The sequence below is a fragment of the Siniperca chuatsi genome, linkage group LG2 (assembly GCF_020085105.1).
Source record: "Siniperca chuatsi isolate FFG_IHB_CAS linkage group LG2, ASM2008510v1, whole genome shotgun sequence".
In the NCBI taxonomy this organism is placed as follows: Eukaryota; Metazoa; Chordata; class Actinopteri; order Centrarchiformes; family Sinipercidae; genus Siniperca; species Siniperca chuatsi.
This window is the reverse complement of record NC_058043.1, coordinates 9,280,532-9,301,333: the sequence shown is the minus strand read 5'-3', so window position 1 is coordinate 9,301,333 and position 20,802 is coordinate 9,280,532. Positions and strand designations below refer to the sequence as shown.

General features: G+C 39.7%; 1 protein-coding gene across 1 annotated transcript in view; it reads right to left on the bottom strand.

The window, feature by feature from the left end:
• The window catches only part of LOC122866295 (metabotropic glutamate receptor 4-like), a 151,663-nt gene extending 137,081 nt beyond the window's left edge, over positions 1-14,582 (bottom strand). Inside the window, exon 1 of the mRNA XM_044175765.1 lies at positions 14,014-14,582. The gene's annotated coding sequence lies outside the window, so the exon portion shown is untranslated. The remainder of the gene's footprint in view (positions 1-14,013) is intronic.
• Between the last annotated feature and the right edge of the window lie 6,220 nt (positions 14,583-20,802).

Here is a 20,802-nt window from a genome sequence, read left to right as displayed (position 1 = left end):
CATCGCAGGTCTTTACAAGTGTGTAATTGCTATGTGACACTTTGGAAGACAGCACAACAATGCAATCTCAAATGAGATTATCTGAATGAAAAAGAAAGGGACATTGTTAGAGGAGAAGGATGTCTCTTCCAGAAAATAATACTGCCTCTCTGTCTGCATTCATGTCACAATTCAAACATCAGTTTACACTGCCATGACTTCACAAGTTGCCCTGAACACTGTAACAAGTCTTTAGGGGCAGGAGAGAAGGATGTCACTGACAATTTTATATAGTGCAAAGCTTGACTGCTAATAAGATTATTTTCTACCAGTGGCAAATATAACAACTTATTTCCTATACAAAAATCAGTTCTTCAAAAAAATAACACGGCCGTGTTTCTGTCTTAATTTGTGTTCTTATTGTGCACAACTAAATGCACTGATATTTTTCTCCATTTATTTATTTATTTACTTTTGTTTACTAAAGTATTGTGGAATTTTGCTCATTTTGTTGACATTGTTCTGTTTTATATTGTGCAGCCTTTAGAGTGCCCCTCTGAAAAAGTTCTAATAATTTCTCCTTTTACTTAAAACAGTTTTTGTTAATGGGCATTCTTTTGATGGTGCTCACAGTCTCATCCCACAGCGTTATGTGGACATCTCCACTGCCCGCTTAATCGGGTGCTGATTAACTGACACAACCTTAGAAACCAATTTATGATTACTTTTCTTCACCCATTCATAGCCCATTATGTCTAACAAAGATATATTCGGAAATCCATTTGGAAGTTGGCACTACATTGTCAGTATTTGAGGTAATAACTAAACAAGTAAAATGAATGTGTCTGGAAATCAATTTCATTTAAAAAAGTTAGCCCCACTTATTAAACTGCCATCCAATTTGTTGTGATGAGTGTAAGTATTTAACTATACACGCACATAAACTCAAGCCATGTATCCACATGCAAAACAATAATGCTTGTAAATATGAAAAGTCACAAAGTGAGAGTGATTTCAAATTATTTATGTAAATTTTCAAATATGTTCAAACACAGTCACACAAAAGAGTCTATTACAACAACCTTGTATCCAGAAAAACACCTGTAATAATGGATTTCTGTAATAAAAAATAAAACTATAAATTTTTGTACAATTTTATTTTGAATGACTTCATATAAAGCCAGATATAATTTTGAATTACTGTGTGGAAAACTAGGCTGATCACGGCTGCTTACAGAGAAACTTTGTCCAAGCTCGCACAATACATAGTTTCCCAGTTCTTATACCATGGTAATAGAAAGTTCTGTTTCCCTGGAGCCACAGCTCACTAAATAATGTGGCAGGACTGTGTAGCCTACACAATTGCTATATAAATACTGTAAAATAAATAGTATATTTTATCTTATGCTATATAAATAAACCAAAACTAAGAGTGTACAGCCCTCCTAGCACCTCTATGAGGCTGTACTTTGTCACAGCGGTGCTTTGAGCTAAATGCTAAAGTCAGCATGCTAACGTGTTCACAATGACAATGCTAACATGCTGATGTTCAGCTGGTATAATGTTTACCATGGTCACCATCTCAGTTTAGCATATTAGCATGCTAACATTTGCTAATTAGCACTAAACACAATGCATAGCTGAGGAAATCTTTTACCTTATGGCGGCGCTTGAGGAGAAGTCCGGGGATCACCAAAGTTATTACAACCGACCGACGAGCCATACGGCTGGCTATGGTACCTAAAAATACTATCAAGCTACACAGCGGTATGTTAATACAAATCAGCAATAACAAATCTTACTAATAGTCCAAGTAAAACAACAGTGAAATTAAGCTGTTTATATGATTCTATATATATGTATATACAGTATATATCAATAATCACGTTTGCATGTCATAAGAGAACACTACTCAGGCACAAATTGATCAAACTTGCCATTACAACAATAAAATGTCTTGAATGGTCTCTGTGAGTGCCAGTAATAGCTGAAGACTCCACATACTGTATGTTACTGCAGCTATGCTCTCTCTTGCTAAGAGCATCATCATGCAAACAATCACAGCACAATGTACACATGTCCCGCCTTACTCACATTACCGTCTTAATCACATTACAATTTTCCATACATGTAAACATGATCTATGGCCCTGAAACTGCTGTAACAGCCAAATGGAATAAGTGCTGTGATAGTGAAGTGATACATGTTGTCAAAGATACAGGAAAACCTTACAATATCTTCCACAGAATTTCACCTTTTCGGTTTTCCATTTCTGTCTAATTACTGTCACAGTCTCGAGGGGCTGCAGAATGTAGAAATTGACACAATAAATGAACATGACAACCACTAATCTTAGACATTCAACCGAGGACACAAGAACAATCTTAATCACAAAAAGGGAAACTTTGTTTTGGTCAGAGAGTTTTATCTCTACCAGGACTACCAGGGTGCTATGAAAAGGGATACAAAGATGTCTTGCTTGTTATACAACCATGCATTTTTAAATTTATTTTGAAAGGGTACAATTTTCTGAAACCACAAAAATAAAAACTGTTGTCCTTCCACTTGGGTAAAAACAATAACATTTGGGATTTCAAGGTTTCCACTAAACAACAGTAATATGTTAATTTGGTCATTTAAAAGTCTTTTCATCCTCTTTTGTTATGTTTTTAAATGATCTCATAATAAAATGATATCAGGTAAGCCAGTTGTTTTCTTCCACTTGCCTTCTCTCACTCAGTGCACCTTCCAAGCTTATAAAATACCCAGCAGGATAACAAAGGAAGAGGGAAAATGAAACCTGCAGCATGCAAAAGAAAAGGAAGTGCCAGTGACAGATTGCTCTTTTGCTGCGATCCTAGTTGTCATGGAGATGATAGTAACTTGTCGTAATGTCAGGGTTAGATGTTGCTCATTAGGCCAGTAATGATTTGTGGATAGATTGTAGGTGTGGGAGCTGTGTCTCATTTGAAGCCATACGCTGGTAGCCAGGGTACTCCAGACACTAGTGTTTACTGAGAGAGCCAAGCTATTTTATTGTTCCTAATGTCATAATTTACATTCTGCTAGTGGACCCTAATGGATCCAACGCTGCACATCTTCCCTTTTTGTTGAGCTGAATAATCAATGAAATGTAGGTTTCAATCTTTTTGATCATAAAGCACACTATAATCGTGTTTATGATGGTATTACTATTAGTAGAGGTATCAGTAGTAGTATTATTACTATTATCATGATTACCATTGATAGTGTTGTGTGTTTTGGACTCATAATGGAACATTTCTTGCAGGTGGTTCATCATTTTTTACTTGTGATTAACCGTGTGAAATTCTGGCAGGGGGTTTGCTTTTATGCCACACAGTTTGACTCCTTCACTCCCTAACAGATACTGAACATCTGTCAAACATTCTCAGCAGTGTGACAGTGCGATAGCAAAAACAGTCAATATTTCAGCTACAGTATGCAGTATTTATTCAAAATCTAATGGGAGCTCTACATTACATTTTGAAGTTACAGCAGGCAAGATTTTCATTTAAAAACACATTTGTTGTATCAGTCAAACTCAGGCTGCAAGCCAACACCCCATCCAAAGTTACTGAGAGTACACCTATTAACCCTGTTTACCCAAACTAAATTCTGCTGTTGGGTACCCACAGAGGTGACTAATCAAAATTTGAGTCAAAGATGCTTCCTAATTAGTAGCAAGCAAGTACTCCGATCAGAGAAATCTGGACTCAGCAATGTTTCTTTTGCCAGCTGTGAGATTTTGCCTCTCTTGTCCCTTTAAAGCAATCACAGACTGACCAGTATTGCTGTGTGCAGTTTAATGACTTCTCAAGCCATGATTTCTGGCTAGTGAACTTTAAATTGTCGAAATAGTTACTGCCAAGTGTATATGAATCCACATATTATATGTTTACTGCAGCATCTGCAATGTTGACAGCTTGTGACAAGATTTAAACAATTTTCATGGAGTGCTCCAATCCAAGCAGGAATGCACCTCGTCCTATGCTTCTGATTGTAGGTCCTATGAATTTTTAAGTTTGCATCATGGTGACATACAGGAATTCTTGGCATATAAAATCATATAGAGTTTGGGCCCCAAGGCTTCCTGTTCCAGCCCCGGTCCTTTCCCTTTGACATTAAGTCCGGAACATGCTCCCTCATAGGAAAAGCCCAGCTTCTGCCTTTAATGAAAGGTGTTCATCATCACCTTGTCAGCAACAGTGTGTGACTAAGACAGGTTGACGCCACTTAGTCTCCCTAAGGGGAGCGCTGGCTGTCAAGCAGAATTTGTAGTCCTACCATTTTACCTTGACAGACGAACCAACCTGGACAGGACAGGAGAGCGGGGCCACATAATGGGCCCTCCAGTTGTCTTCTCCTTAAAAAAGTGACATTTGTGTCTTAATTGAGTCCTTGGCTGCATCTTATTCTGCTGTGCTAGTCATTCTGTGTTTACACCAACAGATGAATCAGAGCATTGCTTTTTCACCATCATTCATCGCCCACGCCATCACATGACAATCCTCGAAAGGCCTTCAAAGGTCAGTGTGGTGGAGATGACCGGTCTCTCCCTTGGTTGCTACAAGCGAGTGCCTTCGCTTTGCCCCAGTTCCCGTGCATGGGTGAGCCTTGATCGCAGGCGTAAGGGGGGTTACAGTAATGCTAGCTGACATCCTGAGAAGCTGTGATTGCTTAGAGGGCTTTGCGGGCTGGGTGGACAGTGTGGGTGGCTGCGGAGGGATAGGGGCCGTGTCTCACAAGGACCTTTAACAGCCTTTTAAAAGCTCTGAGAGGGCCGGCCTGACGCCAACCACTCAGAGGAGAGAAATCGCTGACAGAGCTAAAGGGAGGGAGGGCGGTGGGGAAGAGGCAAGCAGGAGCGTGCAGCAGTTCCTGGAATGCCTTTGAGTTCATCACGTAATCCTGTGATCCCTACGATGATCTAGACACACCACAACCTAATCGCCCTCACTGGAGTCACTGTGTAATTACAACCATTTGCGCTAAATAATTTACCAGGTGCAACCGCTGAAATAACATCCAGCACTCATGGAATGCACTTCTGCAAGCTTTTCCACTGCAGCCTATTATACCACTTTAGTCTTTGTCGGGTCAGCCTGGCCACTGAGATAGAAACATCCTGCTTTACAATCCTATGACCTGGTACCACTCACAGCAAGCTCACAGAGTGCTGTGTTTGACCTATAAAGGTTTGACTAAATTGGCTAATACCATGCTCTGTGCCACTGAATCCTCTGTTTCTGTGGACAATCATCCATTGCTAGACGGGGGAAAAAAAGATATTATCCAACAAGAACACCAAAGTCCTGGGAAGCTTTATTACTCTCATTTCTTCAATAACTCTCTCAGACTTCCAGTTGTGTGCCATATTTCATCTTGGCGCTGAAGAATGAGTTTTCTGACAGTGAACATGAGAAATGCAAGAGACTCAATGGGCACGGCTGGAGGGGGGCAGCCTACCCACAGAAGATCACAGCAGTGGCAATGAATGCATCAGAAAACACTGCTGTAGGCGAGCATAAGTCAACAGTGCCTAATGTGAGCCTTTGGTATGCATGATGTTAAATAGATTGTGAAAATGCTCTTTTCATGACTAAGATGGAGCTTTTCATTAATCCTAGAGCTGAACCTGCCTCCGCAAAACAACGAGCATCCCTCGCGGGAAAGACAAAACACCCACGGTGGGCTAGAGGGAAGAGCTCTCATACAGCCCATGGACTCACTCTCGTTGCATCCGCCCCCTTAACTGTGCGTGTATTTATGATTTGCATGTTTGTAGATAAAAGTTATATATCACATGTGTAGCATGCTGTAATAAGTATCTCAAGCATGTATTATTTTCTCTGTGTGTATGTCTATATATGTCCCTTTCAACACCACGCACATATGCTTCTGCGCTGTGCGTGCAGAGCGTAGGTGGATGTGGTTGAGACAGATATTCACAGAACTTAAATCATATTCTTTATGTGTACATGTGCAGCAGTTGGTCAGAGGAGATAGGTTTTTTATTTTATTCTAGGAACCCCCGTTAATGATACCCACATGTAGAGGATTAAAGTAATAGCGCGGAGATTCAGTAAATATTCACATGTGTGAATGCTGATAAGTCTGCTCAAGCTACTTTTTTATTTGCTACGATATGAAAAATACTACAGAAATAACTTGCACACCTCAATTTAGCTCAACCTTCCTTCCTTCCTTAGTTCTATCTTCCATAAACTAATTGTCAATGTCACGAGAATGTGTGTGCAAACACATTCGTACACATACACATTCATTTGCAACCACAATTTGAAACCTAAATTGCAGTGTTGGAGTTGCAATTGAGATAGATTATCAAATAAATTGAGTTATGTCAGTTTGCCTTTGTGTGCCTGTATGTACATCTGCACCAGTGATTATTAAATATTATATTAAAGTTTCACTTCAATATGCCTGTGCCACTGGTAGCTGTAAACGGTGCACTGCATATTCAAAATAAAACAGGTTTCACTGTCAAACTGTCATCTTGTCATGCTTTGTAAAAAAGAAGGCAGAGACAGTTTAATCAGCGGTTGCAAAGTTAAATGAATCACCACAGGACATCAGAGGATTCAGACTTTACTTTAGACACAAATTCTAGGGCACAGTAGCCATATAGCAGCTATATAGCTCTCTTCATGTTCTGTCGATTCTCCAGAACCTGCACCACACTAATCTCATCATAGCAAGCCCAACAATCTATTTCTGAGCAGAGCCATTTCTTGAATCAAACACCTTCCTCCCAGCCAGCAGAGTATGACTGTGAAAACCAGAGCTGTCCGCAGGTAACGGCCCAGGCATCCATTTGTAATGCTGATGTCAGAGCCAAGGATTGCAGCCACATTATCAACACCTGTGTTGAGAAGTGAGGGGTGCGTAGAAATCACGTCTGCTACAGACGGAGTCATTGTAGAAACCAATCTAAAACTTGCATCTACTGCCATTAAAACCGTAGATTTTTTCATGCTCACCCAATTGGGAGTGAAGCAACAGAGCGGTAGTGCATCTGCAACCGCTGTAATCACCTGACCTGACTTGATCCACTAAACAAGCATGTCACCTTAAGTGTGTTGAATAGATAGTGTCAAGTAGAGTTAAAAAAAAAAGTGGAATCATAATTCAGACTTGTGGCCATTATACAGGAAAACATTAGAGATATTTTATGCAACATAGGCATCCTGCAATCTGTGTGTACACTGTGCTCCTTCAAAAAAAAAACAACCTTTGGGGGCTAGAATACATCCTATTGTGCCCATGACTGCAATAACTAGAATAAAGGCAGCATTTTAGAGTATAAGAGAAGCCTTTTCCGTATGGATTTGTAACAAACTGCTAATCTGGTGGTACAGTTTGATATACATTTAAAAAAGATCTGAGAAAAAATGCATACTAAACTACCTCCAAAGATGCTCATCTGAAAAGAGGTTTCAAGGGAAAGTGAGCACAAATGGGATATATAGAGTGTAGTGCAGCGTGATCACAGTGAACTGTTGCCTCTGTCCGGTTAACACCCACATTCAGAGGTGGAAAGAATATCCAAGCAGGAGCGTTACTGTGTTATTAAATTGTACTCAGGCCATGCTTGAGCTCAACTAAAAGAACAACTCAGAAAGTATCTATCTATCTATCTATCTATCTATCTATCTATCTATCTATCTATCTATCTATCTATCTATCTATCTATCTATCTATCTATCTATCTATCTATCTATCTATCTATCTATCTATCTATCTATCTATCTATCTATCTATCTGTCTGTCTGTCTGTCTGTCTGTCTGTCCATCTATCTAATTTTTTTAAATCACTAAAAGCACCTTAGTTGGGCTGGGTTGTAGAGGTGGTGAAGAGGAGAGATAAAGCATGGCTAAATATGGTTTCTGAATAGCTGGTACGTGACAGCAGCTTCTTTTTCTATTATTTCATTATGCAGGTGCAATACAGGAGAAGCACTGAAATCAGCAAACATTACACAACCGTGCATGAATAGCAGGAAAAGAAATGGCAGGTGATAGTTTGGGAGAATAGGAGGCAACTGTTACTGGTAACACCAGTGCTGTCACAGCTCTCTTTTATGGCAGCCATAATTTCATGTCGAGAAAATAATGCACTCAGTTGCTGCCCGTTAATATATGTTGTCTTGGAACTGCTCATGTCTACATGTTAACGCAGTTTATTAATGCAAAGGGGGGAGTAGTGGGAAGCAAAGAAATAAGGGTGGTGGCATGGAGGGAGCTTGAGGGGAACTGATGGCTATGGGAGGTAGGGGAGATCTTACATCTTGATTTTGTGGATTTTACTTGGTGTGATGTAGGATTATCAAAGGGCTCATTCCTCACACATTTGTTTCCTCCCTTGTACGTTTAATGACATCCATCACCACTTATAAATCAAAATTTAAATCTCAATACAAAAAAGGTGAACTCTATTGGCATAATTTCAAAACGGACATGTCATGATTAGTCATGTCATCAATATGTATCATTATCTATTGTGTACTTCAGTAAATACTTTTATATTTAAAGTAGCTATGTTTTTATATTAACAATGGATCAAATGACTGTGTGATGTGAAAGGTGTCACCCGTAGTCACGAACCCACAGAGAATTATCACCTGATTCTGCAGTTCTCCTCAGCTCTACAGAGCTATGTACCTTTCAGCTCATTGTTTTGGTTTTACAGCTGCAACTTTACTGTTTTGGTTCACTCTCACTGCTATAATATATATAATGTTGCTTCGTGTCTGCTGAATCTGTAAAAAGGCAGATGTTTTCCAACACGTTCTCCGTGTCAACTTAACAGGTGATAATATGTATATGTGTACATATATGATAATATATGTGTTGTTTTTACAGCTTGTTTAATGCATTCAGAGTTTAACTTCATGATGAAATGGTGATATTTCCTTTTTGTGTGCCCTTCTTCAATCCACCTGTCTCATCTACTTATACTACAGTTTGTGGTTCCCTCCAGTCTTGGACTCCCGGACAATCCCCAAAGAAGAAGAGTGACTATGTTATAGTAATTTGCAGCAAATATGGACCTGTGGGTACATCAGTACAACTAGCTATCCAGCTTGTGAACATGTGGCTGTGTCTGTGATCTTGGCTGTCCCTTTTAACTCTTGAAATACAGTACTTTTCCCACTGCATTTTGGTCTGTTGAGACCACTTATCATGGAGAAAGAAGTGAAAGAGTGATACTACCTGTTCTCTGATGTAGGCCCAGTGCTCCCTGTACAATTGCTGAACATCGGTGCAATATAGAAGAGTTGCTCACCTTGTATTTTATGTCTTTCTGCTATTTTAATTTATTCCTTAATTTCTTCCTGTTGGTCATTTTCTTATTGCAATACACTATATATTTATCTTTACACTAAAAAATGTCATCAAGTATGTTTACATTGTTGTACAGTATGCTGCTTTATTAAAACACCAAAAAAAAGAGCCCAAGTCTTAAACAAATATGAAAATTGCCATCAGTTTTTAAAAAGATAAAAATGTCCTAAAATTCCCCATTGTAGATGCGTTGCAAAAATACTAACGTGCCACCATGTCTTGTCTGTTTGGCCAGTTATCCAAATGAATACGAAAAATACATCACAAACAACAAAATGGCCCCATAAATACACAGTACATTAGCAATAGCTCCTTTTATAGGTGTCTTTGAGTTGAATTTTTATTTCAATAGAGGTGTTTATTCATTATTGATATAGCACACCAAAGCACATTTCCCTTCTATCAATATGACAGGCATATTACAATTCTACCAGAGGAGTGTGTAGTTTGTAATAAAGGGCAAAGCAGAAGAAAGTTTAGATGGATTAAAAGTCAGTTTGGATACTTTTTGGTGATTGACAATTCATCAGACACTAATGAAGCAACTCCTCTGCTCCAAGTAATTTCAAGTAAACTCTTTGAATCATTTGAAGATATTATTTCACTCATGTCTGGAACTCCTGGCATAGACTGATTGAAGAAATGGACTCAGGCATGTAGGGAACATTAAATGAACTTGAGTAAAGGTGATTGTAACTTGATGACAGATTCACAGGCGGGAGGCAAGATGCTCTCCAACCCTAGTGTAAGATAATGTGTATAATCCACTGCAGAGATGTTAAGTGCACTCATTTCACACTCCATTTCACACAACGCTGCCCTAGGAAGAATCTGTGTGTATGATGACTCAGGGAAATGCACAAGATCACTCTTCTAAATCTTTCTGTTGTTGTTTCTCTCCATTGTTAATAATTTGAAATCCAATTGTTTTCCCACAGTATTTCAGAATTAATTATATGTCAGGAATATAATAAGGGCTGAATCCATGTTATGTGCAAAATTCATACTAGTCAATATTTGGTAGCAAATTACTTCAAAAGATGCATTGCCGATATTAAAATGCTATTTGAAGGTCTAATTTCTACCTGTTGCTTTACTCTAAATTTACAACCTAATGCACAAAATTGAAGTAGTAGAACCTCAAGAGATAATAGTGTCTGTTTATATGTCATTACCTGTTACAAGGACAAACACTGAATTTCCATCCATCAGCCTAAGAATAGGATATCCTCTCACTGAGTGCCAGTGGCCTATTATCAAACGTGTCATGCCCATTCAAGCACGTGCCCCACCAGATTTTTGATATCTGAATTATTTATATATATTTTTTTATATTTTATTTTATTACTGTTATTTTTTTTACAATATGTAGTAGTTATGATCATTTTATATTATGAATCAAACTTATCCTTCTAATTATGTCAGAACTCAAGAAGTCCCTATGGTATTGGTTTCTTCCAAATGTTGCAGGATGAAATCAGTTTGCAGCAGCATAAGCATGTACACAGCACTCTGTTGCGCATCAGTGCTGGAGGAGATGTAGGCTACAGCTTAACAGTGTGTTGCTGAAGTGATTAGTAGAGCATCATCCCTTATTCAAACGTGTGAAAATGAAATGCAAGAAATGCAACACCCACCCCCCCACCCCCACCCCCCACCCCCACGCTGCTTCCTATGTATTGTGTTAGAAAACACAGCTATTACCATGTTGGCAGGTTCCTTTAATCTGTGGCTTTGTTATCTATGTTCTCTAAATTAATTTGTGGATATACAGTAGTCTTTTTATGTGAATTTATGCCCCTTCAAATGTTTGGGTGAAGCAGACAAGATTTTCCTCTTTTTCAAGAAAAGTGGCAGTAGTGTAGAAGCTCGTGTACAAGTGAGTGTCATTTTCAATAACCATAACAGCACAAATAATGGACATGAAAATCTCTAAATAAATATACAGTATTTACCCAAATATAAAGTGGGAGATTACTGAGCTACAAAAACTGATTTAGTGAAGTTTTGAAATAGTCCCCCCCAAAGTCTTTGAATATTTTGCAGAATTGCAGAAAATTGTTCATTATTTTCTTTTTTGTTCTGGGGAAGGCCCCGCATGCTCCCCGCTATAATTGTGTCTCCATGAACTTCTACTGATGTAATTCATACACATCACATATCCATTAGCTTAAATGTCATATACTTTGATCTATTTGAAAACATTTTTCTACACTATCAACAGATAAAATACAAAAAACATCGTCAAAGGGATAAAATGTAGGCCACTAATTGTGGGATGTTTTCCTGAAAACCTGACAAACTTCTAAATTAAGAAATTCATGGATGCTTCTAGATGCATAGAAAGGAAACACATCTGTGTGTGCACTCATACATAATGCAACATGAGGCCATGAATTAGTGCAGGATTTTTATTTAGTCATGTATTTATATTTAGGTATTTACTAATTCATTTTCTTTCAGATTAAGTGACCTGTTTTTCATTTTAAAGAAAAAAAACAGAGCATGTTGTGTTTGTAGTGTAGCCATGTTTCTCATTTCCCCTGTCTTTATTATGGGATTGTTTGGAAAACCTCCCCAGTGAGCAGATGGCGTCTGCCGGGAGGAGAATGAAGCTGGAACCTGGACTCTATACACTGCACACACATTTCCCTATTTCTAGCACAAGTCTTTGTAAAAGGGAACAACAGAGGTCTATCGGGAATTTAACCACGGGTCTGTTTTGGGAAACAGTGCACACGTTTGTTTATTGCAGTCTTGCTCTTGGATCCATGCAGCTGCAGCTACAGTAAAAGATGTGGATACTGGAGAGTCTCTCTGCAGACTGGAGAACAGGATCAAGCATCCCCCCTCTTGGAATGATTTCACTTACTTTGATCATCATGGTTTCCATCAAGTGAATGTGATGTGTTCATTATTTGACCGCTTTGCCAACGGAGTGAAATGTAAAGAAGCATTTGTATTCTCTGGGCAAGCTATTCTACAGTATGCTGGTGTGTCCTCGTGTATTATTAAGCAGAGTGCGAGGCAATGCTACAGTATCTCCTCCTAGCTGCTTACACTATGGCCCATGACATATTAACGAGAACTTAGCAGCAGGAAAACCATGGGTCTTATGCTGAGTCTGCACTTGCTAAACTTACTGGGGGGACATGATAAGCCAGGCAAAGCTTGGAAAAGTAAATCTAAGGCTGTTTGAATAAGCCCTGCACCTCTCTGCCAGCTACAATCCACACACAGTATTCCTCCCAATCTCTCTCTGGGGTAGATTTCTTAAGCACGCTTTGTAGCTAGATCCAGGTAGACTATCAGTCACTGCGGTTGTGAAGAACATGCCAACAAGAATAACCCAACGTAAGATGTAAAATCTTGTGGGAGCTCAGAGGCTGGACGAGATTGAATTAAAATCTCTCTTTTGCTGAGTCAGACTCTTTAGATAATTACCCACAGATATGAGGAACATTTCCCCTCTTGGCTGTAAGTTCAGAGGGAATGCAGACAATGGCACATTTGGCTGCAATCACAGCAGCCCCCCCACCATGAATTGACGCTAGGAGAGTAAGATAGCACAAAGCTAATCTCTGGCCCCACAAAAAGGCCTGAGGGAGCAGCCCAAAATGGAAGCAGTATTAATACTATGGTTTCTTAGTGTGTCAGGTATCTTTGCTTGTCTTATGGTCCTTGAACACTACCTCCAGCACTGTTTTATATGCCAACAGACAAACAGTGTACATGCAGATTAAGCATAATATACATCCCTGTCAACAAAACAATGGCCTTGAAGTAACAACCATGCATGCCTAAGTAACCTATTAAAGTTTGCTCTGGGGTGCACAGTAGCAGTCTCACATCAGCAGTTCTACCGCTGTCTCCAATCTGGCTTCCACTGCCAGGAGGCTGCACATCTGCACAGCACAGTGACTGACAATCCATGGTTCACACACCGTTCACCCCCCCACTCCAACCCCAACACACACTCACAGAACACCAGCCAGCCAGGGTACTCCCCTACGCGACTCAACTTGTTTCAGGGCTGAGAGGGAGACACGAAGAGAGAGGTGGAGATTAGATCAACCTGGGGGAGCTGGGGATGAAGAAGCGGCTGTTTGCATCCCGGTGTTGCCATTCAGTGTCAAAGTGGATTGGCTTGTAATGAAGAAAAGATTTGTCCCATGGTTTGGTCTAATCTGTGCTTTCAAAACTGTAACTATAATTACATTTAAACCCTGTAGCTCCAGCAGTTTGGATATTGAGTCATTCTTTTATCTTATTTTGTGAGACTTCAGGCGCCTCTGCAGCGCAGCAAGGCACAGAGCTCCACACAAAACGCTGCGCCTAAACGCGTAAAAACAATCAATGCACCTACAGTCCTGGGCGTTGCACTCCTTGTTATAGGCAATCCAGAGATCTACTTTTCAAAACTGTCGTAACATTATGAAACATTAATTGATTTAAGTATTAAACAGCATTGTAACATTCAAGTTACATGAAAGATGTTTTGCGTGCATCCCCGGATTTGTATCATGGATCCTAATTGTCAGTGTATTTTCAATACTCCGCCTTTAGACTTAAGTACATTTAAGTCACAACGTTTTTTAAATATGATTGCCGTAGATGACCCATTTTTGCAGCATGGGTGGCTGTACTTACCCCTATCTCCTGCCCACGAAGAATCCTTTTATGAGAAGTGACCCATATCCAAAAGCAAGATCGTATCTTGTTGGGTCTTACAATCTGTGAAGGGAGGATTTCCTGAGCAATTCTGGCTTCTTCTTTTTTTAAATCAACAGCTAAACATTATTTCTGAATAGTATCCAAAAGGAATCCACACGCATTTCGAGGCTGCGTCGACCCCCCAGGATCATTGCGCTCGCTGTCCACGGAAAAGTGGTGCTGAAAGTCTCAAGTCCCAACTTTAGGTTGTGTGCGAATGGGAAATAAATGGCACGTCCAGTATGGCCACTCACTAATACCGCTCCTGCGATGAGAAGATCAGATTTTTACGGGATGATAGAGCGGAGAAGCACATATCCCACACCCGAGGCGAGAGCACTTTCCAGCTGATAGACGGAGGACTGTATGCGCCCCGTGCACTGGATGTGATTGATGTTAAAAGCATCGCAGCACACCGCCTTTATCAGGGAAGAAATGCAGCATCAATGAATGTGGGGAAAAGGGTGTGAATGCCAGATTACAGCATGTAATAGGCTACCACCAGCGCTTTGGCAGCGGCTGCATAGTGAAAGTGTGACATGAAGCCTTTGCTTCCATTTGTTAAATCTTAACGTCGATTTGGCCGCCTGGTGTCTTACCTCTCAGCACAGACTTCAGTGTCAGGTTTTGCACATTTGTTTTTCTCTGTGATGTGACAAACAAGCATAGGAAACCACTCTGCCTGTCTGAACTGACAGTTAAGTCTAATTAAACTCTGATTTTAAAATATCTCATTATTTAGGGCAGTTAATGACTCTATTTGCAAGACACATCTTATGTCTGCCAGATTACTTGCAAGACAAGATGCAACAATTCTATTTTTCCCAGTTAATATTCTCATGTCCATGACTATCAAATGTTCTGCAATATGATAGCGTACAATCAATCCAATTCTCACGCTGACAACAGAAGATGTGGTGTGATTGTTTCAAATATGACGCTTCTGGGTCGACTCCAACGTTACAGGTGCTGTTGCGCAGCCTATGCAGTATGTTGAGTCTCAAAGCCTTGGGATGCTGTGCGCAGACATTGACGAACATATCAAGTCCAATCACTGAGTGCGAAAACTCAATCTAGATGCTGTGTATGGTTTTGTGTGTGTGTGTGTGTGTGTGTGTGTGTGTGTGTCACTGACGGACAGCAGCCACATTCTGCAGCAGAGTATATGAAATCATGTCCAAGGGCATGCCTATATGCCAACATTATACAGCAAAAAAGCGAGAAATTAGTTTTAAACCAAGCGTGGAATGTTATTATTTGAGACTTTAATGCGATTGATGGATCAATCTTTTGGCTATTAACCTTCAAAAGTCTACAAAGTGTGTTGCAGGAAGATGAAGAACCTCCTCATCAATCAGTTTAACTGTGGCATCGTGCAACCTGCAGGAGGAGGGATTGATTCATTTTCCATGATGTCCAATGGAAGGCTCATGGTGATGATTCTGCCTTTGCTTCCTGTATATGCAGCTGCTTTTTCTGCCTTCCTGATCACAGGGCTGTGTGGTGTGTGGAGGCTTTCACAGGTCTGAGTGGGTCACACCTGTGGAGTGTTGGACTGACTCCACCACATCAAGGGAAAGTGGAGGGGTGTGTGTGTGTGTGGAGAGATGGGGGGGTCCTTGGAGGGTGTGTGTCATGTCTCTGTGGGCCTTGGAGGCAGCTGAGCCTCTGAATATTCATCCCAACCTCTGCTGGAGCAAATTCCAGCTACACGACTAGACTGACTGGCAGTCTTGTGGGCTGTCAGGGGACCTTATAAGTCATGCAAAAAAATCATAGCGCACATTTTTGAACAGAGTGTTTTACATCTCTTTATTACCCCACAAAGCATCAGCTCTCTTCCATCTGTCACCTCCTCAAACCAGTGTTCTATTTCTGTTTAGCATAGTTAGTATAATAAGTGAATTATTTAGCTGTGGAGAATGGATACAAAAGTTATTTCCACCAGGAGACCCATTCCTGCTTTGCTTTCTGCTGCAGTGCACTGGGAGACGTTCTTGTTGAACGTGTCTGCTCTGAGGATAACATGTTCCGCCGCTGAGTCCTCCCCGTCCCTCTGTGCAAGGCAAACTCTGGAGATTACTTGTTTCAATTAGCTATGGGGCGGAGAGAATTTAAGCCATGTTAATTCCAGTCACTAGTGAAAATCCCAGTGACAAAGACTAACCACTGAGGCATAATCGCCTGCCCCCAGACGTCTCTCATTTCATGGATACATTAGGGGAATTATTCAAAATGTAAATTCTGAGGTCACGAGATTTTCAGTTTATAGATGGGATTCATTAAAGGCCAGAGCTCCTGCAGAATTTTTATGATTTAGAGTGACCCTCTGCTTATGACAGCTCTGACCTGTTTTTGGTTGTTTTGTCCACTCACTCAATCCCCCATAAAGAGCCCTTTTGCCTCTTTTTTTAACTGTAAAAGAGTATTTGGTCTGAAATAACTTGCTTCAAAATGTATAAATAAATGTTGAATTAAACTCTCTGAGGAAGAGCTGCTTTAAGATTCGATTCGATTAGATTCAACTTTATTGTCATTACACATGTACAAGTACAAGGCAACGAAATGCAGTTTAGGTCTAACCAGAAGTGCAATAAGCAAGTGCAGGATATAAAGTCAGTGCATAAATGCAGGATAGAGCAATATTATGAAAATATTTTACAAGTGATACTATGAACATTATATACAGATGGCATTACTATAAACAGAAGCATACTGATGGAGTTAAAAGTTTTCAACTAAAGAATAACAATGATGATAAGTAGACGGAGGAGGGGGAGGGGGAGAAGAAATGGAAGTCCCTCAGTATGAAATAAACAATAATCTAATAGTTGGAACAAAATATGATGTTTGTGTCTCGCATCTTTTCATCAGTATCTGTGTCATCTAATATTGAACTCTGGGGGTATATAGACTATCTGCTGACATTTGATTACATAAAATTGAGCTTCTGACTGTCTAACACACCCACAAGTTGGAAGACATAGAAATGAGTCAGTTTGTCACTGTCTGTTTGAAGCAATATTTTAGAAAGATGAAACAGGCCAGCCAGGGCAGACAGATTGGCCATATGCTCCATGTGTGAGTAATATATTTTTTTTGCGATGCTGGCTGCATAACAGTTGTCACAGGTGTAACCTTTGAACTCTAAAAGCTTTTTTATAAGAGACTGGCTACAGTGCAAATTGTATCTATGGTACAGAGCAGAATGTGCACAAGAAAAAAAATAATCTGCAGTATACTCTCAAACTTTATTACTGTTATTACTAACTTTTCCTCTGAGTTAGGAAGTCGCCATGTGAATGCCTTTAATATTTTCTGGTTTTGGACAAAACGTTACATTTGACTTGGCTCTAGGATATTGCGATGGGTGTTTTACCACTGCTTTCTGATATTTTATGGACCAAACGAATAATTAAGAAAATAATTGGCATATTAATTGCTAAGAAAAATTATCGTTACTTGCATTAACATTGCTTCTAACATTGAGTACAGCAATGTATAATTGCTATAAAAGCAATATAGCAAAATACTTTACTTATGACAGATATGAATCCCACTACTCATGGTAAATAACTGTGTACAGAAGGATAGCATTATGTTGTAGTTGGCATTCAGAGGTGACAACAAAGTATGCTTCTAGTGGGATGCCAACATCACAAAAAGGACAATAAAGTACAGTACGTGGATATTATATGTACCTTTTATCTATTCTGTGGGTGTCAATTGAGTAGAGTGGAAGCATACTCATTCCACTTTTTCTCACTAAAACCTCATGTGTGTCTTTTCAGTCTCTGGTCATTGTTGCAGGATATTTTGCCATGGTATTTTGAAATGACCCTGAAATAAATTAAAAACGTAATTATTCAAGGAACAGTTACCTGCTTTACTGTGACAGACATTTGTGCAGTTGCGAGCCTGATACTGGCGGCGTCCATGAGGCACAGACATTGTAGGAACACAAAATAATATTTGTATGTATTGTAACAAATATCAACATATATCCCTGTTAATGGCAAACTTTGTTTTATATTTCACTGATTTCATATACTTTGAATATACTTTATACATTATCTGTTTGCTCTTAGACTATTAAATAAATAAGTTGAATGTCACTAGACATATGAGTTTGGGCTGGTTGTAACTGGCATGACAGCAGCATCTGGTGGTTATGACATTTAACATCCTTAAATACCTTAAATGGTTTACTATGTGAGACTTACAACATAACCTAATAGGTATATAAGCCAAATATAGTATTTTGCATCAAAACATAAAAAATAGTTTTTCATATCAGGCCAATGTTCCTTCTTCCAAAGTAGATTTTCAGTTGATGGATATTCAGTCTTTAAATACTTTATTCGCAGCATTCAGTAAAAAATAACTTTGTGCAATATTCTATATAAAATAAGAAAATAATTATTATAGATTGCACCTTTTAGCAAAGGATACAGTACACAGAGAGAGGGCAATGTCACTTTAAGCCCAGATAATCACAACACCGTAAATTGCTTCTCTTGTGTGTGAAGCAAAGCACAATCTATTCTGGCCTTGGGCAGAACAACACAATCTCCTGCTTATTTAGTCGTTAACGTGCATATTTACCTGGAGAAAGAAGGTGCTCGAAAGGTTAATGTTGCCAATATCTTTGCAGTCTTCAATAAAACAAACCTCAACCACTGCATAGCCTTTGGTTGTGTGTCATACATCTTCACAGGGATTGCTATATTAAGAGCTATAGCACTATAGCTTTGCACTTTGCCACAGTGAAGCTCTGGTTGTGACTGCTCTGTCTGTCTGCTACGATCATAGAATATACCAAAGACTGAGCTTATCACACTTTTAAAACTCTATTATGTTCTCTTCCAAAAAAAAAGTTAACTCAACAAACATTGACTGTGTTGCACCAGCTATTTGTAAATCCATTACTAAGTGTGTAAAGCCTCTCCTGTTCTTAGTGACCTACTAAATCTGGATGCAACATCAAAACTTAATATTTGTCGTAGCTAGTTAAGACTTTATGTGCAATGTGCAAATCAGTTGCTAGAAAACATCCGTAGTGCTGTCCAAACTAAAGCAACCAACTAGCTTACCTATGTAAACAGGAAGTCACTGAACCATTACGAGTTGTAACATTACTTACAAAAATTCGTTTTGGTGGGTAATGTCAGCGTATTTGTTTATTTGCAAAAGAAAAGGCTGGATAGAAGCTATTCCTTAATTTGGCATTTATTAAAGCATTGGAAGATCAAAAGCATCATGTACAAGGAACTTTTCTATTCAGAAAGCCACAGTCAGCAAGCTGCTAATCTGTAGCCATCATCCTAAAAAAGAGTGCTCTTCTTAACATCACACAGAGTTTTAAATGAGAATGTACAACTATTTGATAGGTTTCTACAGAGGTGGGGAGGAGCTGTGGTTTAGACTTAGCTCTCCCTTCGGTGGTGCACAGGCTGGTCCCAGCCTCTTGGCACACGATTCCACCCTTCATGTGGAGACAGCGCCCTAGTGGAGGAATCCTACACTTCCTCTGTTTGTAATTTGCTAAAGTCTCTGCTTCGTTCCCCAAAACTGACACTTTTCCTTTCATGGTCATTACAATACATACTGTCCTCAGTACATGATGTTCTTTCTGATATCCCTGTTTCTTTGTATAAATGTAAGCCTGTTTGCAACAGCTAATCAACTTTTCCGTGCAGTCAGCAAGTCTGCAGGACAACCCTTTGAATTGTTAAGCCTCATGCCCTGTGTGTGTGTGTGTATGTGTGTACAAAAGTTTCAACATGTTATTAATATAATACTACGTGGGACCACATATCTCGTTATTAGCTCATTTTTCAACCATTTTACTACTACATCTGCTGACTCTTTCTTGCATGGTATTGCCTTTACCCACTTGGTGAATCTGTCCATCATCACCAGCAAGTAACAGTAGTCTTTTGTTCTGTTTTCCACACCCATATCGGTGAAGTCGATTGTGATGTCTTGGAATGGTGCTTCCCATAGGGCACTTGTATGCCCGCTTAGGGTTGTGTCCATTGCAAGTGTAGCAGTCTGTCACATAGTTTTCCACTATTGCTGTCATGTGGGGATGCCACCAGCATCCTTCAATGTTCTTCTGTGTTTTCTTCTTGTTCTCATGAGCTGGTCCGTGTGCTTGTTTGAGTAGTAGCTGACAAAGTTTGGCTGGAGCCACTATTCTTCCATCATGAGCTCTCCACAGGCCTTCCTTCTTTGTTGCTCCTTTCCGATGCCATTCACTTTGCTCATATACTTCTGCTTGTTCTTCCATGTCAATGATTTCTTTCTCTGTTAGTTCTGGTAGTTGTTCAATGGTGACAGACATCTGTCTTGGTGTGTATCCTCCCGCCTTCTTGGCTGCTAAGTCTGCAGCATCATTTCCTTCAGCTATACTGGTGTCTAGTTTCTGGTGTCCTTTACATTTCATCATGGCCACAGCTGCAGCTGTTTTTACTTCCTGTCTGTGTTTTCCCTCCAGTTTTGATTGTTGGATCATCGTTGTACACATGGTGTTGTTCCTGCCAAGCATGTTTACCGTGAGTTTGTATTGGATTCTTTGTTCTCCCGTGGACCTTGTTTGGATTTTGGGATTTTGGATTTTGCCTGCTCCCTTGTGTACTGTTTTTCCACCTTGGACTCACTCCCCTGCTTTCACCTCTGCTAGCCGGTTACTTATCTGCCTTTTGTTTGCCTGTACTTGCCTGC